The sequence below is a fragment of the Podarcis vaucheri genome (genome assembly GCF_965113315.1).
Source record: "Podarcis vaucheri genome assembly, chromosome: 7".
Lineage (NCBI taxonomy): Eukaryota > Metazoa > Chordata > Lepidosauria > Squamata > Lacertidae > Podarcis > Podarcis vaucheri.
The window spans coordinates 63,663,957-63,676,697 of record NC_138765.1 but is presented as its reverse complement, the minus strand read 5'-3'; the positions used below and the strand labels follow the sequence as shown (position 1 = coordinate 63,676,697).

The 12,741-nt window shown below is 44.9% G+C and overlaps 1 protein-coding gene across 1 annotated transcript in view; it reads right to left on the bottom strand.

Moving 5' to 3' along the window:
- The window catches only part of ZNF536 (zinc finger protein 536), a 567,281-nt gene extending 566,348 nt beyond the window's left edge, over positions 1 to 933 (bottom strand). Inside the window, exon 1 of the mRNA XM_082232846.1 lies at positions 661 to 933. The gene's annotated coding sequence lies outside the window, so the exon portion shown is untranslated. The remainder of the gene's footprint in view (positions 1 to 660) is intronic.
- Positions 934 to 12,741: the final 11,808 nt, after the last annotated feature.

The window sequence follows — 12,741 nt, the reverse complement described above, 5'->3', positions numbered from 1 at the left end:
TAAGCCCTCACAGCAAACACCTAGGCATTTACTAGGCCTTTGTAAACCACTCTGAGGGTTTCTACAAGCAAGCGGTATATAAACTTTACAAAATAAAGATAAGATAAATACTAGGCCTCAGAACGACAGCATTTCCATCAACAAAGACAGTGGGAAGTTGATCTCAGTACTTCTTTCCCCATGAATTTTGTTTGTGTGAGTGAGAGAGAGAGGCAAATGAACACAACACTAACAAAATACAGTGGTACCTCGGGTTAAGTACTTAATTCGTTCCGGAGGTCCGTTCTTAACCTGAAACTGCTCTTAACCTGAAGCACCACTTTAGCTAGTGGGGCCTCCCTCTGCTGCTGCTGCGCCGCGGCTGCACGATTTCTGTTCTCATCCTGAAGCAAAGTTCTTAACCTGAAGCACTATTTCTGGGTTAGTGGAGTCTGTAACCTGAAGTGTATGTAACCTGAAGCGTATGTAACCTGAGGTACCACTGTACCATTCAAAGGAAAGTTTATGCCTCCCTGCTGTAAACAGCACTCTTAAACCCCAACCTGACTAAAACTGTCCTAAGGCCTGTTCTGATGAAGAATGACTCAGGCATTTTCTTAAAAAAACACACCAAAAAACAATTTGGGCCTATCCAGGGGCTTTCTTTGACAGAACACTTACAAAGGAGCTGGCCTCAAGTCCGGGGGCCAAATGCGGCCCTCCAGGTCTCTCTGTCTGGACCTTTGAGCTTTCCCCAGGTCACCACACCACTCCTCACCGGCCCTTCTTCACACCCCATATGTGTTTGTTTGGCTAGTGCATCCTTGTACTCTGATAATGCTGCTGGCTTCTCTGGATGCAGGAGAGAGAGGGGTGTGGAAGAGTATGTGGAAACTAGCCTACACCACAAAGGCAACAACAACACTTTTGCTGTGACTACTTTTGCCTCTGGTCCTGCCCACCACTACCATGTGGCCCTCAGAAGGTTGACTGGAACAGACCATAATCGTAGAGCTTCGGAAAAACTCCCCACCCCTGCCTTAGAAGCAGGGCATATCTGCTTATATGTGAAGAGCAGTGGGGTTGTTCTTGTTGTTTAAATACCACAAACTGAGGCCTTCACCTCCTTCCAAGTGATGGTGCTTGAAACTTGTGCAAGTTTCTGGATAATTTTGCTGTGTTTGGATACCACTCAGTAGCCACACCAGGCTAGTTGGAGACTGGGGGAGAGATAACCCAACATTTGCTACCACAACAAAAGATTTCTAAGTTAAGGTTTCTTCTTCTTCTTCTTCTTCTTCTTCTTCTTCTTCTTCTTCTTCTTCTTCTTCTTCTTTTTGCCCTCATGGCAGCTCTTTGAGATAAGCCAGGGAGGTGTAGCGTCTTCCTGCCAACCTCGCCCGCTGCGGTCTCCATTCTCTCATCACAGACAGTGTTTTTCCACCCACATTTCCCTCCACTCACATTAAGAATTTCCCTTCTCTGCAAGAATCCCCCCCCCCTTCAGACTTATATTAAGGAACAAGCACTGAGTGCTAAAAATGCAAAATATGTACATGAAAGTTGCAGCCCAAAAGCAGCTAGTGGGCTCCTTGCTCCGGAGCTAGAGGTAACTTGGAAAATGAAGGTGCCTGTCCCTGCAGGGGTGCCTTCTTTTCAATGGCACAGTGCCAAGGAATTCTGGAAAGCCTAGGGGTGCTGTGTAACTGCCTTCCATCCCAGGGATTTGCAATTGGGTCCAGGGAAAGAAGAAAAACCACCTGAATTGCAGTAAAAAAGATCACTCTGCTGCACAAAAGTCTACCTCAGTACACCTGTTGACTTATACCATGAACATATATTTATTTATTTAAAAAATATAGACCATTATTTCATTTAAAAATATTGAAACAGTTCACACACAAAAAAAATACATTAAAGCATACAGTAAAAACCATATTAAAAAGTTAAAAACAGATGCCAATTAATCATTGTGGAAAGATGCATTTTTTATTGCCTGCCTAAGGTCTGATGGAATAGGAAAGTTTTCAGCAGGCATCTAAAAGTTGGCACAGGAGGTACCTGCTGAATCTCTAGTGGCAGAGTGTTCCACAGGACTAGGCCAGCAACACTAAAAGCTGTGTGTGTGTAATGAGCCTTGCCAACTCAAGGAATGGCCAGCGATGCTCCTGCAGATGTTCTCGGTGATGGAGGTGGGATAGATTGTTGTCAAGAAGCTGCAAACAGATTCCACCTGTAGATAATAGAGAAAGGTCCCGTCCCCCCACTCTCATAACACAAGAACTCATGGAAATCCAGGAAAGAAATAATGTTGGGAAGATTCAGGACAGATAAAAGGAAGTCCTTCATCACACAGCGCATTGTTACAGGAGGCAGTAATGGCCATCAACGTGGATGGCTTTAAAGCAGAATTCAAAAAGGATAAGGCTATCAATGGGTTCTAGCCATACAATGATTATGTACTACCTCCAATACTGGACGCAATATATCTCACTATACCTGTTGCTGGAAACCACAGGAAGGGAGCATGCTCTTGTGCTCAGGCCCTGCTTGAAGGGTTTGCGCAGGCATCCAGTTGGCCACTAGGAGAACAGGAGGATGGCCTAGATAGGCCATGGCCTGAGCCATCAGGTGCTTCCAATGGGTGCCAATATTTCTTTGTGATGAGTTGTCGCTTGGGCTCTCTCGCCGGCTCCACGCTGTCTCTCGCTATCCACCTCTCTTTCTCATCTCAAAAATAAGGCATAAACTCTTGAATTAATTCCATCTGACTTTAAGGGCAATGAAGAGCTTATTAAAATCACCAAAGGGACATCTGTCTCTTTTCCTTGCTCCTATTTTTATCTGCAGCGCCATGGAAGCGAAGGAACATAACGTGCGAGTAAAAAAAAGGGAAAGAAAGATACCCACAAGACTAACATTACACCGAAACAAGATCATTGTTATGATCTGGAAGATGCCTGCAATCTAGCAGGTGATAAATAGATGGAAGTATTTGTTTAAACTTTCCTTTATACTTGAAAACAGGCAGACACACACAAAATACACAATTTTAAACTGAATTTATCTCATTCATTAGACAAGGCATTTACATATTTTATTAAATACCAGAGGAGACAGTGGAGATTCTAATGATACATTATTACAACTGTTTAGTTCCCCCACCCCCATACACACTTCATTTTCAGGAAACAAAAAATTCTATCAACTTGTCCTACAGTTAGCTGGGATTCTCCCCTTTCTCTGATTTTAGTCAGCGTCAAGGAAAGGTTTCGGAATGTATCAAAACATAAGACAAATGCGTTAGTGCAGGCATAGGCAAACTCGGCCCTCCAGATGTTTTGGGACTACAACTCCCATCATCCCTAGCTAACAGAACCAGTGGTCAGGGATGATGGGAGTTTGTAGTCCCAAAACATCTGGAGGGCCAAGTTTGCCTATGCCTGCATTAGTGCAATCTAGTCAACGGTTGTTGACTACCATTGTAACCAGACTATTGCTTCCCTTCCACCTCTATAAGAACATCAGAAGAATCTGGTGGATCAGGCCCACCAAGTCCAGCATCCTGTTCTCACAGTGGCCTGGGGGAACCCTGCAAACAGGATTTGAGCACAACAGCCCTATCCCCTCCTGTGGTTTCTAGCTGAGGGAAAGAGCCACCGGGCTTACTCTGAGGTAAGAGTCTGAGCTGGGGCTTTGAGGACTTTCCATTATTCTGCATGGTATGGGTTAACCCCATTCAGGCCTTCCTGCTCATTGCAGGAGGGACATGTCTGGAGCAAGTGAGACAATCCTAACCCTAACCTCACTCACAGATGCCTCACAAACCATACCTATGTTCACACACACCCCTCTGTAAATAAACCAAAGCTTTTGGAGAATTGACACAAACTGAGTATAATACTATTAGTAAGTACAGGAACAGGAACAATAATAATAGCAATAAATGAATGAGTAAAGTGCACACTCCCATAGAACATGCAGTAACGTGCAAAACATTTTTGACTAACATATCTGTTTAGATGGGTTAATGGTTGGTGGTTTGATTTGCAACGAATTTTAAAATGTAGTATCCATATCATCAAAATGGATTGTTTATCTGCAGTGCCATTTTATGTTTTGAAACGAATTAGCATTTAGACAGTTTTTGAATGAGCACTTGTCTCTTATTATTGACCAGATCAAACCTGTTTCCCAAATTCACCAGGTGACAAGTAGGGATGGGAAAAGACACCGTTTTCCATTGTGCCCTGCAGCACTGTTTCCATTCCACTACATTTCATCTTCTGCCCAACTGTCTGCTGTGGCAAAACTACGTAACATACACAATAAAGTTACACTGTCTTTATGTTATTTCTCCCCATTCATTTCGGTGCAAAAGAAAAATAATGCAAATAGGGCGAAATCATTTGCAGACCAAAAGCAGTGAATAGCATTTGTTGGATTGACTTCCATTCTAGGAACGGCACAAAAAAATGAACACTAGTGTTTTTCTGCTTCAGCATCTCTAGCAATGAGGTCCACAAACCCACACATGACAGGGCCGTCTTTAGCATATGCGGTGCTGGGGTGCAAGAAACTGCCCAGCACCCCCATTTGGGGGGGAGGCCAAAGCTGTTGAGCTTTTTGGGGGCACGCAACTCTCTCCCCCATGCTTCTGTGGGTGGAGGGAGAGCAATCCCTGCAGAGACTTGGGAGGGAAGCTGCATGCCCTCCAACCATATGGGTGGCGGACACACAACTCTCCCCCATGCCATTTAGCAGCCTGCCAATCCCAGGCACGCAGGAGAGCAGAGCCAGCCAGCTGCCTCAGCACCAACAGCAGAAAAGCCTGCAGCTTTTCCAACAGGCTCTGCTCCTCTCAGCAGTGGCTGTTGGCTGGCCTGGCTCTTCAATCCCCAAACTACAAATCTTGGCCCCGGACTCTTGGCCTGGCGCCCCTGAGAGCCCAGCACCCTGGTGCCCCACACCCCTAGCGCCTATGGGTAAGCCGGCCCTGTACGTGCACACCCTTTGCACTTGATGAGAGAAGGATGCGTATTTAAGCTCCCTATGTCAGAGCAGGTGAGAATTCACCATAGCAGAGTAGTCAGATATCAATGGTGCATGTGGTATGTACATCCTGTAGTGATTCAAACATGGAAGTGGGGTAATTATATGCTCCAGGACGGTGAAATTTATATGCATGTGCAAAGCCTGTATACTAGACAGGAGGATTCTAGTCTGGAACTCTGTCCCATGACATGCTAAAGCAAGACATAGTGGTTAGAGTGGCAGACCAAGGTTGTGGAGGCTGAGATCTAAATCACCACTCAGTCTTGAAACCTACCATACATTTACAGCTCATTTCCCTCCTGAAAGAATCTTGAGAACTCTGGTTCAACCCTCACAGAGCTACCATTCCCAGCACCCTCAACAAACTACCACAGCTTCTACGATTTTGTGGGGAGTGTGCTTTAAATGCATAAGGTGTACACAGACTAGGTAACAGTGGGCCAGTTAACTTCTCTCATTCTAACCAGCCTCGCAGATAGGATGCTGCGAAGATCCAACAGGTGGGGCAGGGGTGGAAGTATGCTTGCCACCTTGAGGCATCTGGAATAGAAATGATGAATAAATGTAATAAATAAATATGCATGTGGATAAAAGCTTTAAGTCAACTGTAGAATGTGGTGGGGAGCTTAAGCTTAAATTTCCCCTCCCACATATACTGAATAAGAAATATATTTTTATCAGTGTCATCCATTTCCTCCAAAATTAATCTGCCCCCTTTTTTCATTATCAAAATTTTGATTTGGTATCATTCCACCCCACCCAGTATCCAAGACATTCTGGAGATCCCGTTTACATCCCATGGTATTAATATTAGGTGTTTGTAAAAGGGAGGATATGAGCTTCTCCCTTATATCTGTCAAAATTAATAACTTCTCTATCACAGATAACTCCAGGTCAATATTAGATTCACAGATGTGGGTAAAAATAAAATGTATGGAAATATAATCTCTGATTTGTCAGTATCCCAAAAGTGTTTATGTTATTGAATTCTGGGCCGCAACGATTCAAAAAAGGTCAAAATATGCCGGGAGACAGAAACAGATTTGCCATAAAAATTTGTCTTCTCCCCAAATCTAATGCCATGTAAGAATTTGACAAAGCTCGTTGGCAGGAAAGATGGGGGGGGGGGGACTTCTCTATTGGTGTTTATTGTGGGATCAGTGCTTCTTATGTATACCAGTGTATACCAGGAGGAGACCACATAACCACCTACAGCTTTTTGAAAGAAAGGCAGGAGATAAATTAATTGAATTAACACATAAGTAAATTCTACCACTGACTCGCTATTGGGTATGCAGCATCCACGTGAAATTGTTGCCTTTAAAAGCCTATTCTGCATTTCCCCCTCCATTTCCCCCAGATTTACTTTTTCTGGAATAAATCTGATTGGGGGAAAATTGTTGCTAACAACTAGAGATGTAAGAAAACCCAGTTTTCTGTTCTGCTCTGTATCTGTCAATGGTAGCCCTGTTTCCAATCTGCTGCAGTTCAACTTCCACCCAAAACTACATTATTCATCTCACTGTCCTCTGTTGCAAAAGTACATAACCTATGTTATCTAATTAATTACAGAGATAACAAAAAAATACGTGGTCATTCTGATGTTCCACCCCATTCATTTTGATGTAAAGGAAATGCAAACCAAAAGGGGAGGGTAAACATAATCAGTTTTGTATTGCTTGCAAATGAAAAGCAACAACAGAGAATTTTGATCGTATTCACTGGATTGATTTGCAGACATGGGCTGAATAAGCAAACATTAGCAATCAACACTCCCATTTTCATCAGAACTCTCCAACACCTCTACCAACAACCCAACTGCAATATTTCAGGAACTCATTTGCAATATTATGCCCCTATCTGGAAACACCCCAAGTCAATAACTAGGGCTGAACGCAGTCAGGTGCCTCTCTACATTTCTGCTAGGTGAGGTTCAGTATAGCTCAGGATACGAGTTCTTTGACAGTGATGGATATAAACCATTGAATGATGATTATTAGTTGATGAAAGGCTGCAAGTCAGGATTTCAACCTGCTAGGGTTGTTTGGATTTTTAGAGAAGAACAGCCAGAGTTGGAAAAATACCCAGGCTGTTGAGCTGTTGTCCCTCCCACATTGCACCACACTCTCAAAGAACACACTGCACCAAAGAACTCAAATTCTTTAATGAGGTTAAATCACAGGTAAACAAATACAGCATTAATTTACCCTGCATAGTGTGCTTCTTGCTTTCTTTGATTTTAGGCTTCAGTGGGCTGCTACTTTGGGAACTATTGTTCAGCCTGGATCCAGTCTATGTGGTGTCCTCCAAATGCTATGGACTATAAAGCCACTTACGAGCTAGGGAGGAGGTGGGGTTGCGGGCTTCACGCCCCTCCCCACACTCATGGGGGCTGGCTTCAGCCCCCACGATACCAGGGAATCCTCAGACGCATCATCCCCCTGTCCAGCCAATCGGCTGTCTCGGGGGGCGTGGCCTAGCCTTACTTATGTCTGGCATGGCCAAGGGTCTCCCTCTTTCCCACGCCGCAGCTGACCAGGTTTTTCCCTCCCATCCCACCCATTAGGCTGGGCTCTCTGATGTTGCTATGGACTTCGGTTGGTCGCCGTCAAGGGGCCTGGTAGGAATTTTTACAACTGGCAGATTGGCACCAGCCACTTGGTTTTTGCCTACCTCGTAGCAAACCGTCACAACTCCCTGGTATTGGCGGTTAGGCATTGGTAGGGGTATTGTTGTATTGTTATACAGATGATGGGGGGGGGAGGAAGTGCCATCACCTTCCCCCAAAACAAAAGGTAGTCCGGTAAAGGATTCCAGGGGGTGTGGCCTTGTCCTAAGACTATGAAGGCGTGGGCTCACGGCACGCTCCCGAGCGGTGACCCCGGGGGAGCTCCTAGTTGATGTGCATCAGCGGGACTCCCCCTACTGGTGGTTAACCCTTACTGGTCTTCAAGCAAGCAGGCTGAAGCCGGTTAGTTGTTAGGACCAGTGCCTAAGCCAATACCGCTCAATTCCTGTAATCAATAAAGTTGTGGCCTAATTTGACCCATTAACTCGAATTCTTGTGTCTCTTGTCTTTATTTCTGAGGGGGGAGGCGGGAACTCGCCACGCAATTCACATCATTCTTGATCACTGGCCATACTTGATGTAGGCTGATGGGAGCTGCAGTCCAAAACACTTTGAGGGCACAACATTGCCTGTCTCGGCTGCACAGGATTTGGCTCCAATTACTGGCATCTCCAGATAGGGCTGGGCACAGATCCATGCCTGAGACCCTGGAGAGATGCTACCACTCAGTGTGGACAACACTGAGCAAGATGGACCAATGATCTGATTCAGCAGGAGGCATCTTCTTACATTCTGAATCCCAAAGCCTCAAAAATATTTTATACAACGTCATATTTGCATAGGGCCTATTCCCACACCATCCCCTTTCCCCCTTGTTTTCATAATTCAATTTTCCTATTGACTAGTTCTGTCCAGTAAGACCAGGTTTTTGGATTAAGCACTCTTAACTGCTGCGGAGAAAGCTTTTGTTGAGGCAGAAGGGGGTGGGGTGGAGAGAAGAGAACCAATCCCTTTTATTTTCTCGCAGAACCCCTCAAACTCTGGATGACCCAGAGTAAAATCCCCTTTAACAAGGCTTAGTTCCTCAGTGAACCAGTTAAAACGTTGCAAAAATAAACAAGGGCCATTGTTTGCCCTTTCTAAGACTTTGGAATTCTTCTTTCTTTCTTCCCCTGAATAGGAAAGAAGTAAGTGCTTTGCACTACCTGGGCAGAAAACAGCAGCAAAGGAATGAAAGAAGGGCTGCTATTTGAAAAGAAAGTAGGAAATTGGAACTCTGCGTGGGCTCGTATTTGCAAGCTCAACCTAGTCAGAAGGCGGGGGCAGCCTGGAAACTCCCATCAACAAATACCAGAAACAAATTTCAAGAGGTTTTCTCCTGCTTTAGCCAGGATAGCTAGAATACTAAGCAATCACGGCACAATAAGAGAGGCCCGCTCACCTTGTCATGTGGCAACTCACCTGCCTTTTCCTGGCTGTGGGAACTGCGGAGCTCAGCCAATGGTAGGCAAGGCCTCTTAGGGTTTTGAGCAGCTCAACCAGCCAATGAGAGCCTTCCGGACAGGATGCTCATCACCAAAAGGGTAGCAGGGGACATGAATTAGTACAAACTTCGCATGTGCTACTTTATATGTGCAGATACCAAAATTAGAAACAATTACTATAAACAGAAATACAATGCCTCTCAGCCTAGCAGAGAAGACTGTGTCCTGGAGTTCTGCATGTCTGCTTAGTTTCCCCCAGTAGCAGACACTGGGATCTCAGATTTCAGCAGTATCCTGTGCGACTCTAAAATTCGGTGCCCCCTTTCATGCTCCGTTCTACAGCATAGTGCCCCCCCCGCAGCGTGGCGCCCAGTGCAATCGAACAGGTTGTGCTACCCTAAAACCACCTCCATCTCTTATCCAGGTGGTCATGGTTGATGGGCAACTTCAAGGCCCCTCCAACTCTCCCACTCCTGAATGGATACAGGTAAGTTATGCCAGCTTCTTGGACTTAGGATTGCTTCGCCTGGGACAGTCACTAACTCTCAGCCTAGCCCACCTTGTGGGCTTTTTGCCGGGAATAAAAAAAGGTGAGAAACCACTACTTTGAGCTCCTTGAAGAAAGGGTAGCATTAAAAAAAATACAATAAATGAATGATACTTCTTCCCTTGGCATAACACTTGAACTATTGGCTCATAGAAATATTTCTGTGTAGAGGGCAGTCAGACCAGTGCATGTATAAAAGTTTGCTGCCTGCAGTAGAGCTGGAATGTCCCCATCTCTCCGTCTCTCCGCCCCACACTACCCCTCACTACCACATTCTGAAGGCAAAAACTTCAGAAAGTTTGCTGTGCCATCCAGGTGTCCCAACCCTTTTATGATAGGCCACTGCAGCCTTGTATGGCAGGGCCAGCCTGGAATCACACCCTACCTCCACTTCCACAGCCTTTCTGTTTTGCCATGGAGAGAATGGCTGCTTCTTAATTGCTCTTAAATCAGTCGTGTTATTTTTAGGTTCTGGCTCGCTTGCTTTTGAAAATGTGAATTTGGCTGCCAGATAAATATCTCCACATCTTGGATATTCCAACATATGTATCTTGGACCATTCCCATTTTGGAACGTTCAGATCCAACAAGTGTTAAACCCTCAGTGTTCTGTTTGTTTGTATTTTATTTTGCACATAAATATGTCTCCGCAAATTATATCTTGGCAAAGCAATGCTTCTTTTAGTCAAAAACTGGAGATGTGATACTTGCTGTCCCTGGCACCAGGAGACGTTTGAACAGTAGACCCCAGTCCATTAACATCCCAGAGATCAACCCTTGTTTTTTGGGTGGGTGTGTGCTAGAAATTATCCCATTCAATTGCATAATTCTTCTTTCAAGGTGCAACAAGTTGTCACATGCCACCATAGGGTTCACTTTTCCTTTAGGAATGAGGCACAGCAGAGACTGTGGTGTCTTTATGATGTATGGTTTATTTACACACACATATATATATTCAACCCAATCACAGCATCAGCACCCCAAAAGGGTCTTGTTTCTCCCATAACCACAGCCTTGGATTCAAACAGAAATCAAACAATGCTCTCAAACGTTGTTCTCCCACTGCCTCCGGCTTGCAGCTTTCCTTCTACGTCACATCACTGCTAACACTCTACTCCAAACCATGGCTTTGTCTGTTGACAGAGGGCCCCCCACTCATTTGCCATCTCACACAGAACCCCCTTTCCTTTGTTCTCTTAATGGCCCATCACCCAGGTGATCACCTCAACACAGGAAGCTAGCCTGGCTCATATTTTAACACTTGCTGGGTCCAGGGCTTAGAAGGCTCTTGCACACAGCCTACTTCCCCTCAAACTCATGACATTACCCACCCCCTGCAAAGAATAAGACATCTGTCCCCAGGTGTACAAACAAACAACATCATACAGCTTCCCTGTAGAAAACAAACAGAAAAGTTAGCAAAGGCATTAGAACGCACATCATCAAAAACAGATAATGAAGCACAATTATACTTTTAACCCAAAGTTTTCTCTTTTCAAGCAAGCTTCCAGTCCATCAAGATCTCTTCATGCCTTCTTCTTTCTCTGTGGTACACACTCTTAGTCACAGTTCCACATCTCAGAGCAGTTTACCCTTGTCTCTCACATTTGGCAGCCCAAATGTGTTTCCAATATTTTTAAGCCCAGGTGCAAGCCTCAGCGCTAGAGCTGCATTACCCAAAAGCCCTGCTCATTCTTTCCCTTGTGCTACTGCAGCGTACAGTTTTCTGAGCAATTTCTACAAACCATTAAACAATTCCCACCACCACAAACATGCAAAAAGCACAACTCAACAGCAAATGACTGCCAAAACTTGCAGGAACGATCCCAGCAGCAAATAAGTAAACTGCCTGAGAAAGCACAAGCCCCACACCATGCAGTTGCCTCCGCGCTCCTTATCTTGGGATTTCACAAAGTTCTCAGGCCAAGTAGATCAACAGCTACTTCAGGGTTCAAATTACAGGTTCAGTCATTTTGATGCCCTTCCATTTCTCTTTGGCCTCCCCTCTGATTGTGGATCAGAGGTTCCAAACTCACACTCCCATTGGAGAAATATTGGCGGGCATGGAGTCATAGACCCCTGAGCCAATGAGATAAGTAATCAACCTTTAGAAGACATCTGAAGGCAGCCCTGTATAGGTAAGTTTTTTGTTTAATGTTTTATTATGTTTTTATATATGCTGGAAGCAGCCCAGAGTGGCAGGGGCAACCCAGCCAGATGAGTGGGGTATAAATAATAAGACTTTTTGTTATTATGATGGCGGAACAGGATGTCCCTATTTCATGGGCCCAAACAGAGGGAGGCAACCTTCCTAGTAGCTCTTGCCCTCCCAAACCCACAGGACCCTGGATGACCCTGGCTGCTTGGGCTTGCTGAAAAGCTGTACCTAATATAGGGACTGGTCTCCAACCTGCTAAGCCATCTTGGGGCCCCCAGGGGACAAAATTATTAGGGGAGGGGAGGGTGGTTCTCTCACCCAATTCAGCAGGAGCCAGCACAGACGCAGGCCTTGAGCTTCCTCTGCGTGTTCTCCTCAACGAGGAAAATTCGTAACAGTATAGAGAGATATAAAAATGCCTCTTTACATTGAAAAGCTGCGGATGACCCACCTCACCGTGATTCAATCTGAAGTGCTGTTTGTCATCTCCTAAGTATTCCTTTCATGAAAAGGGACTGATGTTTCTCCTTTGAGCTGCTCTCAGCTTTAATAAGGGACGGATCTCTCAAAAATCCACGATATAATTTTAATGGTTAGCCATACCTGACTCTTAAAAGGGAAACACAAAAGGATGGCATGCGACCCTTCCCCACTTGAGCATGGTACCTCACACATATATATTTCAAAAGCTATGGGGAAGAAGCTGAGCTATGTACATAAACACAAAACAGAGTATTCTTCTCCATTCATGGAAACAGCACAATTAACTGGATGTCATGAAAAAATAGTGATGCATCGCTCCTGCCCTCCCCCTCCTCAGCACATAAAGCAATGATCCCATGTATTATTTCCTTTCACCTTAGAGATCAACCCAGCTTCTCCCCATTTTCCCACATCAGGTATTGTATTATAGGAGGGGAACAGAAGGAATAGCCAAGGGTCATCAACCT